Source organism: Zophobas morio, unplaced genomic scaffold, assembly GCF_036711695.1.
Source record: "Zophobas morio isolate AGI-343-1 ecotype UQ-CSIRO unplaced genomic scaffold, CSIRO_AGI_Zmor_V1 ptg000028l, whole genome shotgun sequence".
NCBI classification, from domain to species: Eukaryota; Metazoa; Arthropoda; class Insecta; order Coleoptera; family Tenebrionidae; genus Zophobas; species Zophobas morio.
Window position 1 is genome coordinate 4320040 of NW_026972133.1, and position 20394 is coordinate 4340433.

Sequence of the window (20394 nt, forward strand, 5' to 3'; positions counted from 1 at the left end):
TCTTATCTTAGCAAGTACTAGCCCCACCCACCCACCCTCTATTTTCTTAGGGATATGTTATTTACTAAAATCAGTTTTTTTGTTCGCAAAAACTAGCCCCGCCCACCCGCCCTCTCTTACCTTGTAGGATATGTCATTTGCCACCGTTAGCCTTACCTTAGCAAGTACTAGCCCCGCCCACCCGCCCTCTAGTTTATTGGAAGATATGTGATTTGCCAAAATCAGTATTATCTTAGCAAGTACTATATTGTATATTGAAGTGGCAAAATAAATGATTAAACAATAATTAAATACTACTTGCTAAGATAATACTGATTTTGGCAAATCACATACCTTCCAAGAAAATAGAGGGTGGGTGGGCGGGGCTAGTATCTGCTAAGATAAAACTGATTTTCGCACTTTTGACATTTTCAACTAGTTTTCAACTATTTCAGAAGATTAGTTGAAGACATTTTTTGTAATTTCCAAAAATTTTTTGTCTGTAACAGTTAAAAGACGATCTGATCCAACGGAAAATAGTTGGCTTATAGATAATTTTTCGCAGATTACGAATCTAAAATATTTTTCACGATTTGTCTTCAAATAACTGAGAAATGCGAGAAAAGGAGTCCAAAAATTCCCAACATTTCCAAAAAATTTTAAACCGTTCCAAATGGCTTTATTTGAGAGGAACACATTGACTTTCTAGTTTTATAGAATACTAATCGCAAATTTACCTCATGAAATACTAGCCCCGCTCACCCAATCACCCTCCATTCTCTTAAAGAGTATGTCGTTTGCCAAAAATTGCCTTATTTAAGCAAGTACTAGCCCCACCCAGCCACCCTGTATTTTCTTAGGGATGTTTTTTACTGAAATCAGTTTTTTTCTTTGCAACTATTAGCCCCGCCCACCCGCCCTCTCTTACCTTGTATGATATGTCATTTGCCACCATTAGTATTATCTTAGGAAGTACTAGCCCCGCCCACCCGCCCTCTAGTTTCTTGGAAGGTATGTGATTTGCCAAAATCAGTATTATCTTAGCAAGTACTATATTGTATATTGAAGTGGCAAAATAAATGATTAAACAATAATTAAATACTTCTTGCTAAGATAATACTGATTTTGGCAAATCACATACCTTCCAAGAAAATAGAGGGTGGGTGGGCGGGGCTAGTATCTGCTAAGATAAAACTGATTTTCGCACTTTTGACATTTTCAACTAGTTTTCAACTATTTCAGAAGATTAGTTGAAGACATTTTTTGTAATTTCCAAAAATTTTTTGTCTGTAACAGTTAAAAGACGATCTGATCCAACGGAAAATAGTTGGCTTATAGATAATTTTTCGCAGATTACGAATCTAAAATATTTTTCACGATTTGTCTTCAAATAACTGAGAAATGCGAGAAAAGGAGTCCAAAAATTCCCAACATTTCCAAAAAATTTTAAACCGTTCCAAATGGCTTTATTTGAGAGGAACACATTGACTTTCTAGTTTTATAGAATACTAATCGCAAATTTACCTCATGAAATACTAGCCCCGCTCACCCACTCACCCTCCATTCTCTTAAAGAGTATGTCGTTTGCCAAAAATTGCCTTATTTAAGCAAGTACTAGCCCCACCCAGCCACCCTGTATTTTCTTAGGGATGTTTTTTATTGAAATCAGTTTTTTTCTTTGCAACTATTAGCCCCGCCCACCCGCCCTCTCTTACCTTGTAGGATATGTCATTTGCCACCATTAGTATTATCTTAGGAAGTACTAGCCCCGCCCACCCGCCCTCTAGTTTCTTGGAAGGTATGTGATTTTCCAAAATCAGTATTATCTTAGCAAGTACTATATTGTATATTGAAGTGGCAAAATAAATGATTAAACAATAATTAAATACTACTTGCTAAGATAATACTGATTTTGGCAAATCACATACCTTCCAAGAAAATAGAGGGTGGGTGGGCGGGGCTAGTATCTGCTAAGATAAAACTGATTTTCGCACTTTTGACATTTCCAACTAGTTTTCAACTATTTCAGAAAATTAGTTGAAGACATTTTTTGTAATTTTCAAAAATTTTTTGTCTGTAACAGTTAAAAGACGATCTGATCCAACGGAAAATAGTTGGATTATAGATAATTTTTCGCAGATTACGAATCTAATAGTATATTATTAGCCAAGGTTGCAAGGCCAAGCATTCTAGACCGAGCGCAAATTAGAACCCGAGACGCGCAGCGTCGAGGGCTCTGAAGCGCGAGGTCTAGAAGTGGCTTTGCAACCGTGGTCAATATACTATTTTTTTTAACTAGTAGAAACGATAAGACAATAAATTGAAAAAATAAACGTTCAATTTTTTGACGCAACATGATTTTGTTTTGATTTCTAATCAAACTTATTCTAAATCTTCAACACAAAGAAAACCGTTTATACTTGTCGCTGAGTTAATCATTTTATCTTCTACCGTCTACCAACTACCATGCGTATACTCAAGTAATGTTTGTAGCACACATTTGTTCATTTTTTAAGAAATAATCACATCAAACATTGCGTACATAACCTCAATTTTTCTTTTTGAACCGGTGGTAGCAAAAGTTGAATTTGCTACCACTAAATGAGTCGACATTTGCATGCGTCCTGGCTGCTAGTGAAAAAAATATTTTTCACGATTTGTCTTCAAATAACTGAGAAATGCGAGAAAAGGAGTCCAAAAATTCCCAACATTTCCAAAAAATTTTAAACCGTTCCAAATGGCTTTATTTGAGAGGAACACATTGACTTTCTAGTTTTATAGAATACTAATCGCAAATTTACCTCATGAAATACTAGCCCCGCTCACCCACTCACCCTCCATTCTCTTAAAGAGTATGTCGTTTGCCAAAAATTGCCTTATTTAAGCAAGTACTAGCCCCACCCAGCCACCCTGTATTTTCTTAGGGATGTTTTTTACTGAAATCAGTTTTTTTCTTTGCAACTATTAGCCCCGCCCACCCGCCCTCTCTTACCTTGTAGGATATGTCATTTGCCACCATTAGTATTATCTTAGGAAGTACTAGCCCCGCCCACCCGCCCTCTAGTTTCTTGGAAGGTATGTGATTTGCCAAAATCAGTATTATCTTAGCAAGTACTATATTGTATATTGAAGTGGCAAAATAAATGATTAAACAATAATTAAATAGTACTTGCTAAGATAATACTGATTTTGGCAAATCACATACCTTCCAAGAAAATAGAGGGTGGGCGGGCGGGGCTAGTATTTGATAAGATAAAACTGATTTTCGCACTTTTGACATTTTCAACTATTTTTCAACTATTTCAGAAAATTAGTTGAAAACATTTTTTTGTAATTTCCAAAAATTTTTTGTATGAAACAGTTAAAAGACGATCTGATCCAACGGAAAATAGTTGGCTTATAGATAATTTTTGGCAGATTACGAATCTAAAATATTTTTCACGATTTGTCTTCAAATAACTGAATCTAAATGTTACCCTTTTTAAAAAACTTTCTAATACCACCGTTTTTAAACTCTAAAAAGACATGTCAACAAATATGTAATCTGCTCCATCCTTCTTTGGACCAAAATCCATTATTTTGTTGCTTGGAACATAAATCAAGAGTTTGTGATATAATTATTCGAGCAACAGTGAAACCAGTTATTGATAATATTTGTTTGGAACAAACAGACTGGTTGAAGAAAATAACGATCTGTAACAAACCTACCAACAGAAAAGTTTTAAAATTATGAATATGTACCTTCCTTTTTGTTAAATAATTTTCGTTTTGTAAAAATATAATTATCTTATTTCAAAACTAAATAGTAGGAGTAATATCATTAATGTTCTTGTGCCATTATCTACACTTTCAGAAAAACGTGATATTTTAAAACGTCATTTTGACAATTATTTGCCAACCAAGTTCATAATTGTACTCAACAGATGTCGTTGCCTGATTAACGATTTTGGAAACGTCAAAGAATCAACTTTTTATACGAATTGGGATGGCCATATGTATTAATACAGTTGGCCGTGTTAACACCATGCAAATTTTACGCATTTGCGCATTAATCAATTATTTTTGTTGATGTGGGAATAAATCTGTTTGATAATGCATGTAGGGCTCATGATATTACAATATCACCACGCAATCAGTTTCGTAATTTTTTTTCAAAAATCTGGATGTCTCAAGTAAAAAGTAGCTAGTCCCTGCAAATACGCGACAAAGCTCCGTTGTCGGGGTCGAACTTTTTGGTCAAACCCTAGTGCCGAAAATTCCATTATCGCCCGCCATAAATCCCTACGCAGATCGCCTGTTACTCGCGCCACTTCCGCAAATATTTACCGAAGCCATCCTCGGCATCGCCAGGTGTCGACCCGCAAACTGTTAGCGTTTACTTAAGCGCTTAATGATGTACCTGTCGCCGATTTCGTCCCGATCTGGGTCATCATAATCCCGCGAACGAACTAATAGAGTTAGCATCAGCAGGAATTAGGAAGGAGATACGAGGAGAAATTAAACTAACGACTGTGCACCGGGGATCCTCCACAATGCGAATGTACATAGCATGTAATCTGCTCGGCAGAATGGTGGCGGAGATTTCGGGGAATTTATTTAGCGTAGATGGTGGCCCGATAGCACGCTGCGCTCCTCCGTGACAAAAGCGGCCATTTTTGACACAAGAGAGTAGTCGTTCGGCTGCTTACATCACCATCAATTCCTGCGATAAATTACCCTTTCCTTGCTGACAATTCGACGCATACTTTCGGATGATTTATTGGCCCAATCACCTAACGAGCCCCACACCATCACACTCGAATGATTTATCAGCGTCAAGGTGCGAGGGTGGAGAGGGCTGAGAAATTATGTAATAACGGACTGTCGAAAGCTCTGTTTCACGGAAAATTAAGCTCCGACTTGGACGATAGACGACTTCTGCGATGGGATTTTAATTAATCATCGTTAGAAATTTGGCGGATTTCGTCTGGAAGAGAAGGAGGAGGATCGATCCGGGTGGGGGTTTTGGGGATTTGTGGTTTATTTTGTTGTGTTGACATGCAAGATGGTCTTTTTGTTCGGCGGAACGTTGACATAGTGGCTGGAACGGGCGATATGAAAATATGTTTCGGTAGGAATAGATAGGAAATATTCGGGAAGCAGAGCGGCGTGGGCGATGTGGAGTACGTCTGGAATGATAATCGGGAATGTGAATTTCGACGGCGGCTGAATTAACTTTCAAGTGATAAGAGCTTTCTAGCAGATTTTTTTTTTGAAAATATATCTACAACTTCCACATATTAATGAATATTGCACCAAAAGTTACTCAGTTTTACTATTCGACTGTATGCTAGTTTTAAGTACGTTCAAATAATGGCTACTTTAGTGATTTATTGTCGTTTCATAGGTGTTAGAAAATTTTAAAGTAGTTCCTCCGTTTCCGTATGTTTGCCGTTTGTTAACGAAAATCCATGTTACTAGGTGAGTTTTGACGCTTAACCTAAAAGTTAAAAATATCTTTTAGCTTGTAAAAACCTGAAGATGACTTCATTATGTAATAAAGTCGAAACATGTCGGTATCAATCAGTCGCCGAAGTCATTTTTAGCTTGCAATTTTTCGTAGACTGTGAATCTGAAGATATTTTTGGTATAAGTTCTTCAAAGAAATCGAAAAAAGCTGTGAAAATAAATTTCAAAAAATTTCCTAAAAAAATATAATCGTGCTATCGCAAGAAAAAATTATACCGAAACATAATTTCCAAAAAAGTTAAAAAAAAATTAAACTGGACTCTATTTGAATGAAAAAAAAGAACTACCTAGATTTTTGGTATACGTCGTGAAATATTTCGGAAAAAGCAAAATAATTTCGAAAATTTTTCAAAAAAAAATTATTGAAACTTGATTCCACTAAGAAAAAAATTTGCTTTATCAAGAATTTTTCGTACATTATCGTGAGGTTGAAAACATCAGCCTATTCAAAATTTCTGGCTGAAGACAAATTTGAAGTTAGTTTTGCTATTCTTCTTCAAATAATCGGAAAGAACCAAAATTTAATTTCAAAAAAAAAGTTCCAAAAAAACTAAATTGGGCTCTATTCGAGTGAAAAAATTGACTTGACTTCTGACAGATTTTGAAAAGAAAGAGGGCAAACTAATTTCCAAAAATTTTCAAAAAAAACTGAAAACGTCTTTGTGTTGTTATCTTTGTCTATGATATCCAAAAATTTTACAAAAAAAAATTGATCAGACTTGGTTCGACTAAGAAAAAATTCAGCTTTACAAAGAATTTGTCGTAGATTATAGTAAGGAATAAAACATTAGCTTAAATAAAATTTCACGTATATTACAAATCTGAAGTTATTTTTGCTCTTCCTCTTAAAGTTATCGGAAAGACAAAATACAATTTTCAAAAAAGTTAAAAAAAATTAAACTCGCCTCTTTTCGAATGAAAAAAAAAGAAAAAAAGAGTTGACTTGATTTTTTTCACAGGTCTTGAAATATTGAAGAAAAGTGTCAAAACAATTTCGAAAAAAAAAGGTCATTGCTTCGACTAAGAAAAAATTCTGTTTTACCGAGAATTTTTGGTAGATTGGGAATCTGAAGATATTTTTGCCGCGGGTTCTAAACGAAACATAATTTCAAAAAAAAAATTCCAGAATTGGGCTCTATATGATGAAAAAATAAAAGAATTGACTTGATTTTTGTACACCTTCTGAAATAAGTGAGAAAAAGAGCAAAATAATTTCGAAATATTTTCCAAAAAAAAAATAATAATAATGAGAGAGTCTCCGTTGAAAGTAAAAACTGCGAGTTTGCAGAGAATTCTCATAAATTACGAGTCTGAAGTCATTTTAGTGCACGTTTTGAAATTATGAAGAAAAATGTAAAATAATTTCCAAAAATTTAACACAAGAAAAAGGTCAAGCTTGCAATTTTTCGTAGACTGCGAATCTGAAGATATTTTTGGTATAAGTTCTTCAAAGAAATCGAAAAAAACTGGGAAAATAAATTTCAAAAAATTTCCTAAAAAAATATAATAGTGCTATCGCAAGAAAAAATTATACCGAAACATAATTTCCAAAAAAGTTAAAAAAAATAAAATAAACTGGACTCTATTTGAATGAAAAAAAGAACTATGTACCTTGATTTTTGGTATACGTCTTGAAATAATTCAGAAAAACCAAAATAATTTCGAACATTTTTCAAAAAAAAAAAAAATTCTTGAAACTTGATTCCACTAAGAAAAAGTTTTGCTTTATCAAGAATTTTTCGTGGATTATCGTGAGGCTGAAGACATCAGCTTATACAAAATTTCTCGTAGAAGAAAAATTTGAAGTTAGTTTTGCTATTCCTCTTCAAATCATCGCAAAGAACCAAAATTTAATTTCCAAAAAAGTTCCAAAAAACTAAACGCGTCTATTCGAATGAAAAAAATTTCTTTATTTTTGACAGATTTTGAAAAGAAAGGGGGCAAAATAATTTCCAAACATTTTTCAAAAGAAACTGAAAACGTCTTTGTTAAAAAGAAAAATTACGAGTTTGTGGAGAATTCTGCACGGATTACGAGTCTGTAGTCGTTTTTACTTCAGATCTACAAATAATGAACAAAAATGTCAAGATGATTTCCAAAAATTTTACAAAAAAATAATGATCAAGTTTAATTCGACTAAGAAAAAATTCAGCTTTACAAAGAATTTTTCGTAAATTATAGTAAGGAATAAAATATTAGCTTATATAAAATTTCTCGTATTCTAAAAATTTGAAGTTATTTTTGCTCTTCCCCTTAAAATTATCGGAAAACAAAAAAAACCAAAAAAAAAGTTTAAAAAAAACCTGTTAGAATGAAAAAAAAAGAATTGACTTATTTTTGGCACAGGTCTTGAAATAATGAAGAAAAATGTCGAAACAATTTCCAAAAAAAAAGGTCATTGCTTCGACTCAGAAAAAAATCTGTTTAGCGAGAATTTTTTGTAGATTAGGAATGAATCTAAAGATATTTCTGCTATAGGTTCTAAACGAAACATAATTTCCAAAAAAAAAAAATCCAAAATTGGGCTCTATTCGATGAAAAAACAAAAACAATTGACTTGATTTTTGTACACCTTATAAAATAAGTGAAAAAAAGAGCAAAATAATTTCGAAACATTTTCCAAAAAAGAATAACATGAGCACGCCTCTGTTGAAAGTAAAAACTGCGAGTTTGTACAGAATTCTAATAAATTACGAGTCTGAAGTCATTTTCAGTACAAGTTTTGAAATAAAGAAGAAAAATGTAAAATAATTTCCAAAAAATTTAACAAAAAGAAAAGATCACGCTTGGTACGACTAAGAAAATAAATCTGCTTTCCCAAAAATTTTTCGTAGATTGCGAATCTGAAGATATTTTTGGTACCAGTTCTTGAAAGAAATCGACAAAAAAAAACTGGAAAAATAAATTTTAAAAAGTTCCGAAAAAATATTATCGCGCTATCCCAAGGAAAAAACTATACTGGAAGGTGATTTCCAAAAAAGTTCCAAAAAAATTAAATTGGGCTCATTGCGAATGAAAAAAAAAGAAAAAAGAATTTGCTTGATTTTTTGCATAGTCTTGAATAATGAAGAAAAATGTCAAAACAATTTCCAAACAAAAAAAAATGTTCATTGCTTCGACTAAGAAAAAATTCTGTTTTATCGAAAATTTTTTGTAGATTACGAATCTGAAGATATTTTTGCTATAGGTTCTAAACGAAACATAATTTCCAAAAAAGTTCCAAAATTGGACTCTATTCGATGAAAAAAAATTCATTTTTTTTCTCATGAATTACGAATCTGAAGTTATTTTTAGTACAGGTTTTGAAATAATGAAGAAAAATGTAAAATAATTTCCAAAAATTTAACAAAAGAAAAAGGTCAAGCTTGGTTCGACTAAGAAAAAATTCTGCTTTCCCAAAAATGTTTCCGTAGATTGCAAATCTGAGGACATTTTTGGTATAAGTTCTTCAAAGAAATCCAACAAAAACTAGGAATCTAAATTTCAAAAAATTTCCCAAAAAAATAAAATCGTGCTATTGCAAGGAAAAGTTATACCGAAACATAATTTCCAAAAAAGATGAAAAAATTGGGCTCTATTCGATGAAAAAAAAGATTTTTTTTTTCTCATGAATTACGAGTCTGCAGTCATTTTTAGTACAGGTTTTTAAATAATGAAGAAAAATGTAAAATAATTTCCAAAAATTTAACAAAAGAGAAAAGTCAAGCTTGGTTCAACTAAGAAAAAATTCTGCTTTCCCAAAAATTTTTCCTAGATTGCGAAACTGAAGATTTTTTGGTATAAATTCTTCAAAGAAATCGAAAAAAACTCGCAAACTAAATTTAAAAAAATTTTTACTACAAGTTTTGAAGTTATGAAGGAAAAAGTCAAAACAATTTCCAAAAAATTTCCAAAAAAAAAAAATAAGCTTGGTTCGACTAAGAAAAAATTCTATTTTCCCGAGAATTTTTCGTAGATTACGAATCTGAAGATATTTTTGCTATAAGTTTTTCAAAGAAATCGTGAAAACTGAGAGATTACTTAAAAAAAATGTCTAAAAAATATTCAATCGTGCTATAGTAAGGATGAAAACTTTAAGTTATATAAAATTTTTCGTAGATTACAACTTTGAAATTAGTTTTGCTCTTCCTTTTAAAATAATAATCGGGAAGAATCAAAATATGATTTCCAAAAATGTTCCGAAAAAACAAATTTTAACTGGGCTCTATTCAAATGAAAAAAAAAATTGACTTGATTTTTGGCACAAATTGTGAAATAATTCAGAAAGAGGGTAAAATGATCTCCAAAAATTTTCCAAAAAAAATTTAAAAGCGTCTGTATTAAAAATGAAAACTGTGACTTTGTAGAGAATTCTGCATAGATTACGAGTTTTTACTACAAGTTTTGAAGTTATGAATGAAAAAGTCAAAACAATTTCCAAAAAATGTCCAAAAAAGCTTGGTTGGACTAAGAAAAAATTCTCTTTTCCCGAGAATTTTTCGCAGATTACGAATCTGAAGATATTTTTGCTATAGGTTTTTCAAAGAAATCATGAAACTGAGAAAATAATTTAAAAAAAAAAATGTCTAAAAAATATTCAATCGTGCTATTGCAAGGAAGAAAACTTTAGCTTATATAAAATTTTTCGTAGATTACAACTTTGAAGTTAGTTTTGCTCTTCCTTTTAAAATAATCGGAAAGAATCAAAGTATGATTTCCAAAAATTAAACTGGGCTCTATTCGAATGAAAAAAAAATTGACTTAATTTTTGGCACAGGTTTTGAAATAATTCAGAAAGAGGCTAAAATGATTTCCAAAAATTTTCCAAAAAAAATTTGAAAGCGTCTGTGTTAAAAATGAAAACTGTGACTTTGTAGAGAATTCTGCATAGATTACGAGTTTTTACTACAAGTTTTGAAATTATGAAGGAAAAAGTCAAAACAATTTCCAAAAAATTTCCAAAAAAAAAGCTTGGTTCGACTAAGAAAAATTCTATTTTCCCGAGATTTTTTCGTAGATTACGAATCTGAAGATATTTCTACTACAAGTTTTTCAAACAAATCATGAAAACTGAGTACATAATTTAAAAAAAAAATGTCTAAAAAATATTCAATCGTGCTATCGCAAGGACGAAAACTTTAGCTTATATAAAATTTTTCGTAGATTACAACTTTGAAGTTAGTTTTGCTCTTCCTTTTAAAATTATCGGAAAGAATCAAAATGATTTCCAAAAATTAAACTGGGCTCTATTCGAATGAAAAAAAAATTGACTTGATTTTTGGCACAGATTTTGAAATAATTCAGAAAGAGGGTAATATAATTTCCAAAAATTTTCCAAAAAAAATTTGAAAGCGTCTCTGTTAAAAATGAAAACTGTGACTTTGTAGAGAATTCTGCATAGATTACAAGTTTTTGCTACAAGTTTTGAAGTTATGAATGAAAAAGTCAAAACAATTTCCAAAAAATTTCCAAAAAAAGGCTTGGTTGGACTAAGAAAAAATTCTCTTTTCCCGAGAATTTTTCGCAGATTACGAATCTGAAGATATTTTTGCTAAAGGTTTTTCAAAAAAATCATGAAAACTGACAAAATAATTTCAAAAAAAAATGTCTAAAAAATATTCAATCGTGCTATTGCAAGGAAGAAAATTTTAGCTTATATAAAATTTTTCGTAGATTACAACTTCGAAGTTAGTTTTGCTCTTCCTTTTAAAATAATTGGAAAGAATCAAAGTATGATTTCCAAAAATTAAACTGGGCTCTATTCGAATGAAAAAAAAAATTACTTGATTTTTGGCACAGGTTTTGAAATAATTCAGAAAAAGGGTAAAATAATTTCCAAAAATTTTCCAAAAAAAATTTGAAAGCGTCTCTGTTAAAAAAGAAAACTGTGACTTTGTAGAGAATTCTGCATAGATTACGAGTTTTTACTACAAGTTTTGAAGTTATGAAGGAAAAAGTCAAAACAATTTCCAAAAAATTTCCAAAAAAAAAGCTTGGTTCGACTAAGAAAAAATTCTATTTTCCCGCGAATTTTTCGTAGATTACGAATCTGAAGATATTTTTACTACAGGTTTTTCAAAGAAATCATGAAAACTGAGAAATTACTTAAAAAAAATGTCCAAAAAATATTCAATCTTGCTATAGTAAGGATGAAAACTTTAGCTTATGTAAAATTTTTCGTAGATTACAACTTTGAAGTTAGTTTTGCTCTTTCTTTTAAAATAATCGGAAAGAATCAAAATATGATTACCAAAAATATTCCGAAAAAAAATTTTACCTGGGCTCTATTCAAGTGAAAAAAAAAAACAATTGACTTGATTTTTGGCACAGGTTTTGAAATAATTCAGAAAGAGGGTAAAATGATTTCCAAAAATTTTCCAAAAAAAATTTAAAAGCGTCTGTGTTAAAAATGAAAACTGTGACTATGTAGAGAATTCTGCATAGATTACGAGTTTTTACTACAAGTTCTGAAGTTATGAAGGAAAAAGTCAAAACAATTTCCAAAAAATTTCCAAAAAAAAATAAGCTTGGTTCGACTAAGAAAAAATTCTATTTTCCCGAGAATTTTTCGTACATTAGGAATTTGAAGATGTTTTTACTACAGGTTTTTCAAAGAAATAATGAAAACTGAGAGATTACTTAAAAAAAAAATGTCTGAAAAATATTCAATCGTGCTATAGTAAGGATGAAAACTTTAGTTTATATAAAATTTTTCGTAGATTACAACTTTGAAGTTAGTTTTGCTCTTGCTTTTAAAATAATAATCGGAAAGAATCAAAATATGATTTCCAAAAATGTTCCGAAAAAAAAAATTTTAACTGGGCTCTATTCAAATGAAAAAAAAATTGACTTGATTTTTGGCACAGGTTTTGAAATAATTCAGAAAGAGGGTAAAATGATTTCCAAAAATTTTCCAAAAAACATTTAAAAGCGTCTGTGTTAAAAATGAAAACTGTGACTATGTAGAGAATTCTGCATAGATTACGAGTTTTTACTACAAGTTCTGAAGTTATGAAGGAAAAAGTCAAAACAATTTCCAAAAAATTTCCAAAAAAAAAAATAAGCTTGGTTCGACTAAGAAAAAATTCTATTTTCCCGAGAATTTTTCGTAGATTACGAATCTGAAGATATTTTTACTACAAGTTTTTCAAAGAAATCATGAAAACTGAGAAATTACTTTAAAAAAAATGTCAAAAAAATATTCAATCTTGCTATAGTAAGGATGAAAACTTTTGCTTATATAAATTTTTTCGTAGATTACAACTTTGAAGTTAGTTTTGCTCTTTCTTTTAAAATAATAATCGGGAAGAACAAAAAAAATTTCCAAAAATGTTCCGAAAAAAAAAGTTCAACTGGGCTCTATTCAAGTGAAAAAAAAAACAATTGACTTGATTTTTGGCACAGGTTTTGAAATAATTCAGAAAGAGGGTAAAATGATCTCCAAAAATTTTCCAAAAAAAATTTAAAAGCGTCTGTGTTAAAAATGAAAACTGTGACTTTGTAGAGAATTCTGCATAGATTACGAGTTTTTACTACAAGTTTTGAAGTTATGAAGGAAAAAGTCAAAACAATTTCCAAAAAATTTAAAAAAAAAAAGCTTGGTTCGACTAAGAAAAAATTCTATTTTCCCGCGAATTTTTCGTAGATTACGAATCTGAAGATATTTTAACTACAGGTTTTTCAAAGAAATCATGAAAACTGAGAAATTAATTTCAAAAAAAACTCTAAAAAACATTCAATCGTGCTATCGTAACGAAGAAACCATTAGCTTATATAAAATTTCTAGTAGATAACGAATTTGAAGTTATTTTTTGCTTGACATAATTTCCAAAAAATTTCCAAAATTGGGCTTTTTGAACGGAAAAAAAAAGAAAAAAGAATTGACTTGAATTTTGGTAATATGAAGAACAATTTCAAAACGATTTCCAAAAATTTAAAAAAAAAACTGGTTAAGCTTAATTATAGAAATGACGTCGTAGCAAAAATTCCAACAGTAATCTTTGTTAAAAAAAAATGTTCATATTATTCAGACAGGATGTTCAAAAAAATTAATGAATAAATGCACAGCACGTCGCTCCCTTTTTTGTCATAAAAAACTAAAACCTGTCCGACTGACTTCAGACAAATTTTAAAACGAGCAAAAACCCCGACTCGTCGCACCCAAGCGCGAACCACCCACCACCTTCCCAACTGCATTAAATATGCAAACTTGATCCGTCGTTTACTGCAAAACACGACACAACTTCGAGCTAGTTTTTAAAAGCTCCAAACACACAAAACCCCATTTTCCACACCGCATGCACACGTCGTTCTTACTAATCTCCACTAGTGCATACAAATGTGCAGCGCATCCAATTACTAATTCATAAATTAACCCCAGCGTGCGAAATGAAGTCATTATTATTTATGCACAAGGTAATTAGTTGGCACGAGCCGCGTTCTACCTTGACACGTTACCAGAATCGCAAGATCCGCTATCCGAACCTAATAAATCCATCGCGCGGCAATCGGGGGAAGTTATGAGGTCGAGCGCTCGTCGATCGATCCATTACATACGAACTCGCGTGACAATTCCACCTCAACCGAATCATCGTTTATCTCTCATTACGTTCTCGCCGAACACAAAGCTAGATATGTAAACAAGCAAAAAACGTTACGTAAAACGGAAAAAATCATTCCTTTTGATTTTAATTATGCATGAGTCGGTTGGATAACGAGCGAAGGGCATTACGTGAAGGTGAGTAATGGTTCTAATAACAATAGTTTCATTAACGCTGGTTGCTGGTCGGAGTGGCAATCCGTAACCCGGAAAATTCATATCGACACAAAATTGGGCGAAGGGAGCACGGAATGCGGTAATCGCGTGCCGAAGTCTTTCCATTTCCTAATTAAAGTAATGACGGAAGAGTGATGCGTGTTTTAATTGTCGTGCGTTGGAAGTGTAAAAATGTCGACGTAGGGCCCGGAACGGCGGCTACGCTCCGGGTTTTGGGGGCCGGAAACGCGCTGACTGATAACAAAAGTAGAGGGCCTTCACCTCAGCGTTTGTAAAATCGTGTACATGCGTAATTTAAAATGAAAAATTATAAAAAAAGTTGGGAGTCGCTGATTTTCAGACGAGCATCAACGTTCTCTACGACATAATGAAAGAAACTCGCGTAAAACCGCAAGATCTAATAGCTTCATTAACTGATACTGCAATGATGAACATCCAGCATTGATTTTATCGAGATCGTTAGTTTTTTTTGGCAAAAAGAGAGCAAACCTTGCAAAATCTTGATTAGTTTAGTTCGGAAGCGTGTTTGTAGGCCAAGTTTATGACTACACCAGCGCCTCTCAAACATTGGCCAGGTTATATCAACCCATTGTGGTTTGTGCTATTAATATCCCTTTAAACCCAGCTGAAATTTAATTATTATTAAAAAAAATTCTAAAATTTCTGAACTACGAAAAATTTTTGAATTTTTAAAATGTAAAATTTTAGTGTCCTGAAAACTTGTTTAGGTCATAAATTTGAAGACTTGAAACATTTTTTATTAACATTCTACATTTTTTTCGAACATTTTTAATTCAAATTTTAAAAAATGCACAGCTACGACTGTAAGATTTTCAGTGTTTTAATTTCTTGATGAATCCACAAATCAAGCGATTCAAAAAATATTTTTTATTTCAGAAAAATTAACAAATTCCAAGTTTTCTAAAATTGCAAATTTTTAAAAATGGTATTTTGTTCAAGGTAATTTTTGAAAATCTGCAATGGAAGCAAACTCGTTACAACTTTTTTTATGCTACAGTACAACTTTATTTTGTTCTAGGTCTTAAAAAAAACTCTTCTTCTTCAAATAATTGAGAAGAACTGTAAACTAATTTCCTAAGAGTTCCAAAAAAAAATCAAAACAATTTCCTAAAATTTGAAACTACTTTGGAGCCTCTAGTGTCTTCTTATAATATATAATATAATTTAATTAAATTTCTTAGAGGATATGTCATTTGCTAAAATTAGTCTTATCTTAACAGCTACTAGCCCCGCCCACCCACCCTCTCGTCTCTTGGATGGTATGTCATCTGCCAAAATCAGTTTTCTCTTAACAGGTACTAGCCCCGCCCACCCGCCCTCTCTTTTCTTAGAAGGTATCTCATTTGCCAAAGTCAGTCTTATCTTAGCAAGTACTAGCCCCGCCCACCCACCCTCTTTTTTTAGTGGGTATGTCATCTGCCAAAATCAGTTTTATTTTAACAGGTACTGGCCCCGCCCACCCACCCTCCCTTTTCTTAGAAGGTATCTCATTTGCCAAAGTCACTTTTATCTTAGAGGCTATCTTATTTGCCAAAATCACACCTTCTCATTTCTTAGACGGTATGTCATTTGCCAATCAGTTTTTTACTAAAAATGACGCTATTAAAAAGAAAAATCTGTGAGTTTGTAGAAAATTCTGCATAGATTACGCGTCTCAAGACGCTTGATTAAACAGGTCTTGAAATAATGTTGAAAAATGTAAAAATAATTTCCAAAAATTTCCTAAAAAAAGTTTGGATCTAAGAAGAAATTTTGAAACCATTTTTGTTAAATGTTCTCCAAAAAAATCGGGAAACCTGGGAAAATAATTTCCAAAAATTTTAATAAAAAATATTCAATCGTGCTGTCGTACGAAGAAAACTATGAAAAAATAATAATAAACTGAGCTGTATTCGAATGAAAAATAAGAACTGACTTAAGCTTTGGTTACAGAGAATTTTTCGGAAATTACAAATCTAAAGTAATTTTTGTCATTGGTTCTTAAAAGAAATTGGGAAAACTGAGAAAATTTAAAAAAAAAAGTCAAAAGTGACGCTAATAAAAAGAAAAATCTTCGAGTTTGTAGAAAATTTTGCATTGATTACTCGTCTGAAGTCACTTGAAAACAGGTCTTGACATAATGTTGAAACATGTCAAAATAAATTCCAAAAATTTTCCAAAAAAGTTTGGAACTAAGAAAAACTTTTGAGGTCATTTTTGTTAAATGTTCAAAAAAATCGAGAAACCTGGGAAAATAATTTCCAAAAATTTTATTAAAAAATATTCAATCGTGCTATCGTAGCGAAGAAAACATTAGCTTGACTACAAAAAAGTTGAAGTTACTTTTGCTCTTCCTTTTCCAATAATCGGGAAGAATCCAAAAATATTCAAAAAAAAATTAAACTGAGCTATATTCGAATGAAAAATAAAAAGTGACTTAAGTTTTGGCGCAAGTCTTGAAAAAATTGTGTTTCAATAATTTCCAAAAATTTTACAAAAAAAAAAAATTGTTCAAACTCTGTTCGAATAAAAAAAAAATTGGCTTGCAGAAAAGTTTTCAGAAATTACAAATCTGAAGTCACTTTTGTCATAAGTTCTTAAAAGAAATCGAGAAAACTGGGAAAATAATTTTCAAAAATTTTCCAAAAAAAAAAAGTTAAAAGTGACGCTACTGAAAAAAAAATCGTCGAGTTTTTAGAAAATTTTGGATAGATTGATTAAGCGTTTGAAATCACTTGAAAACAGGTCTTGCATTAATGAAGGAAAATGTCATAATTTCCAAAAATTTCTCAAAAAAAGTTTGGATTTGAGAAAAAATTTTAAGTAATTTTTGTTAAATGTTTTTAGAGAAACCTGAGAAAATAATTTCCAAAAATCGTAATGAAAAATATTCAATCGTGCTATCGTAGCGAAGAAAACAGAAAACACTAGATGCTAGAGGATTGCCCACTGACTACAAAAAAGTTGAAGTTATTTTTGCTCTTCCTTTTCAAATAATCGGGAAGAATCCAAAAATACAAAAAAAAAATAAGCTATATTCGGATGAAAAATAAGAACTGACCTAAGCTTTGGCACAAGTCTTGAAAAAATTGTGTCTCAATAATTTCCAAAAATTTTACAAAAAAAAAAATCCTCAAATTCTGTTCGAAGAAGACAAAAATTTGCCTCACAGAGAATTTTTCGGAAATTACAAACCCTGAAGTCACTTTTGTCTTAAGTTCTTAACAGAAATCGGGTGAACTTGGACAATGATCAAAATTTAAAAAAAAAATAATAATAATAATAAAAGTCACACTACTAAAACGAAAAATCTTCCAGTTTGTAGAAAATTTTGCATAGATTACGCGTCTCAAGACACTTACTTGAAATAATGTTGAAAAATGTCAAAATAATATCCAAAAATTTACCAAAAAAAGTTTGGATCTAAGAAAAAATGTTGAAGCCATTGTTAGATGTTTTCCAAAAAAATCGAGAAACCTGGAAAGACAATTTCCAAAAATTTTAATAAAAAATATTCCAATCGTGCTGTCGTACGAAGAGAACATTAGCTGCTACAAGATTTCCCATAGACTATGAAAAAATAATAATAATAAACTGAGTTGTATTCGAATGAAAAAAAAAATAAGAATTGACTTAAGCTTTGGTACAAGTTTTGAAAAAATGGTGTCTCAATAATTTCCAAAAATTTTACAAAAAAAATTTGTTCAAGCTCTGTTCGAATAAGAAAAAATGTTGTCTAACAGAGAATTTTTCGGAAATTACAAATCTAAAGTCATTTTTGTCGTTAGTTCTTAAAATAAATCGGGAAAACTGAGAAAGTTTTCAAAAAAAAAAAAAAACAGTTAAAAGTGACGCTAATAAAAAGAAAAATCTTCGAGTCTGTAGAAAAATTTGCATACATTACGCGTCTGAAGTCACTTGAAAACAAGTCTTGCAATAATGTTGAAAAATGTCAAAATAAATTCCAAAAATTTCCCAAAAAAATTTTGATCTTTCTGCTTTTCCTCTTCAAATAATCGGGAAGAATTAAAAAATGTTCAAAAAAAATTCAACTGAGCTGTATTCGAAGGAAAAATAAGAACTGACTTAAACTTTGGTACGAGTCTTGAAAAAATTGTATCTCAATAATTTCCAAAAATTTTACAAAAAAATTTGTTCAAGCTCTGTTCGAATAAACAAAAATTGGCTTACAGAGATGTTTTCGGAAATTACAAATCTTTCACTTTTGTCGTTAGTTCTTAAAATAAATCGAAAAAACTGAGAAAATTTCTTCGAGTTTGTAGAAAAATTTGCATACAATACGCATCTGAAGTCACTTGAAAACAGGTCTTGAAATAATGTTGAAAAATGTCAAAATAAATTCCAACAATTTCCCAAAAAAAATTTTGATCTTTCTGCTTTTCCTCTTCAAATAATCGGGAAGAAATAAAAAATGTTCAAAAAAAATTCAACTGAGTTGTATTCGAATGAAAAATAAGAACTGACTTAAACTTTGGTACAAGTCTTGAAAAAATTGTGACTCAATAATTTCCAAAAATTTTACAAAAAAAATTTGTTCAAGCTCCGTTCGAATAAAAAAAATTTGCTTACAGAGATGTTTTCGGAAATTACAAATCTGAAGCCACTTTTGTCACAAGTTCATAAAAGAAACCGACAAAACTTGGAAAAGTTTCCAAAAATTTTCCAAAAAAAAAAAGCTAAAAGTGACGCTTCTGGAAAAAAAATCTTCGAGTTTTTAGAAAATTTTGGATGGATAAGCGTTTGAAACCACTTGAAAACAGGTCTTACATTAATAAAGAAAAATGTGAAAATAATTTCCAAAAATTTCTCAAAAAAAGTTTGGATCTAAGAAAAAATTTGAAGTCATTTTTATTAAATGTTGTTTAAAAAAATCGAGAAATTTAGAAAAATAATTTCCAAAAATTTTGCTAAAAATATTCCATCGTGCTATCATAACGAAAAAAAACACTAGCCTAGGAAAAAATGTTGAAGTAATTTTTGAAAAAGTGATACTACTAAAAAAAAATCGAGTCTGTAGCAAATGCTGCATAGATTACGGGTCTCAAGTCACTTGAAAACAGGTCCTGAAATAATGAAAAAAATGTCAAGATAATTTCCAAAAATTTCACAAAAAAGTTTGGGTCTACAAAAAAAAAATGCTGCCCAAACTAGAAATTTTTCGTAGAATATGAAACTGAACTAATTTTTGTTACATGTTCTTCAAATAAATCGAGAAATCTGTCAAAATGATTTCCAAAAATTTTACTAAAAAATATTCCATTGTTTCCCAAGATTTTCCCTCAACTACAAACAAATTTTGGTCAAGCTCTGTTCGATTAAGAAAAAAATTTGTCTTACAGAGAATTTTTGGGAAATTATAAATAAATCCAAAGTCATTTTTATCGTAACTTCTTATAAGAAATCGGGAAAACTGAGAAAATGATTTTCAGAAATTTTACTAAAAAATATTCAATTGTGGTATCGAAACGAAGAAAACATTAGCTGATACAGAATTTTCCGTTGATTACAAATTTGAAATTATTTTTGTTTTTTTCTTAAAATAATCAAAAAGAACGGAACCTATAATATATAATTTCCAAGAAAGTGCAAAAAAATTTAAAGGGGGCTCCATTCGAATGAAAAAAAGAACTAACTTAAATTTTTTTATGGGTTTTGACATAATTGATGAAAGTGGCAAAATAATTTCCAAACATTTTCCAAAAAAAAAGTTAAAAAGGACTGATAACTTTGTGACCCAGTGACGTGATAATTGCTTTACTGACTCAGTGACTGATTGATTGACTGACTTAGTGACTGACTGACCGATTGACTTAGTGGCTTAGAGATTGAGTGAGTGAGTGAGTGACTAACTGTCTGAGTGATTGACTTAGTAACTGACTGAAGGACTGATTGACTGACTTGGTGATAAAATGATACAGTGACTGATTCACTGACTTAGTGACTGATATTGTCAGTGAATTAGTGGCTTAAGCGACGGAGTGATTAACTCAGTGACTTAATGACTTAGCGAAACAGTGACTGATTGATGTACATATTCAGTGACTTAGTGACTGGTTGATCTACTTAGTGACTTATTGGTTTACTTACTTACTGACTGACTGACTGGTCTGAGTGATTGATTTAGTAACCAA

General features: G+C 30.9%; 1 protein-coding gene across 2 annotated transcripts in view; it reads right to left on the bottom strand.

Annotated features, from left to right (window-relative positions):
* The window catches only part of LOC135136964 (calcium uniporter protein, mitochondrial), a 133304-nt gene that overhangs the window by 51256 nt on the left and 61654 nt on the right, over positions 1 to 20394 (bottom strand). The gene's annotated exons all lie outside the window — the stretch shown is intronic.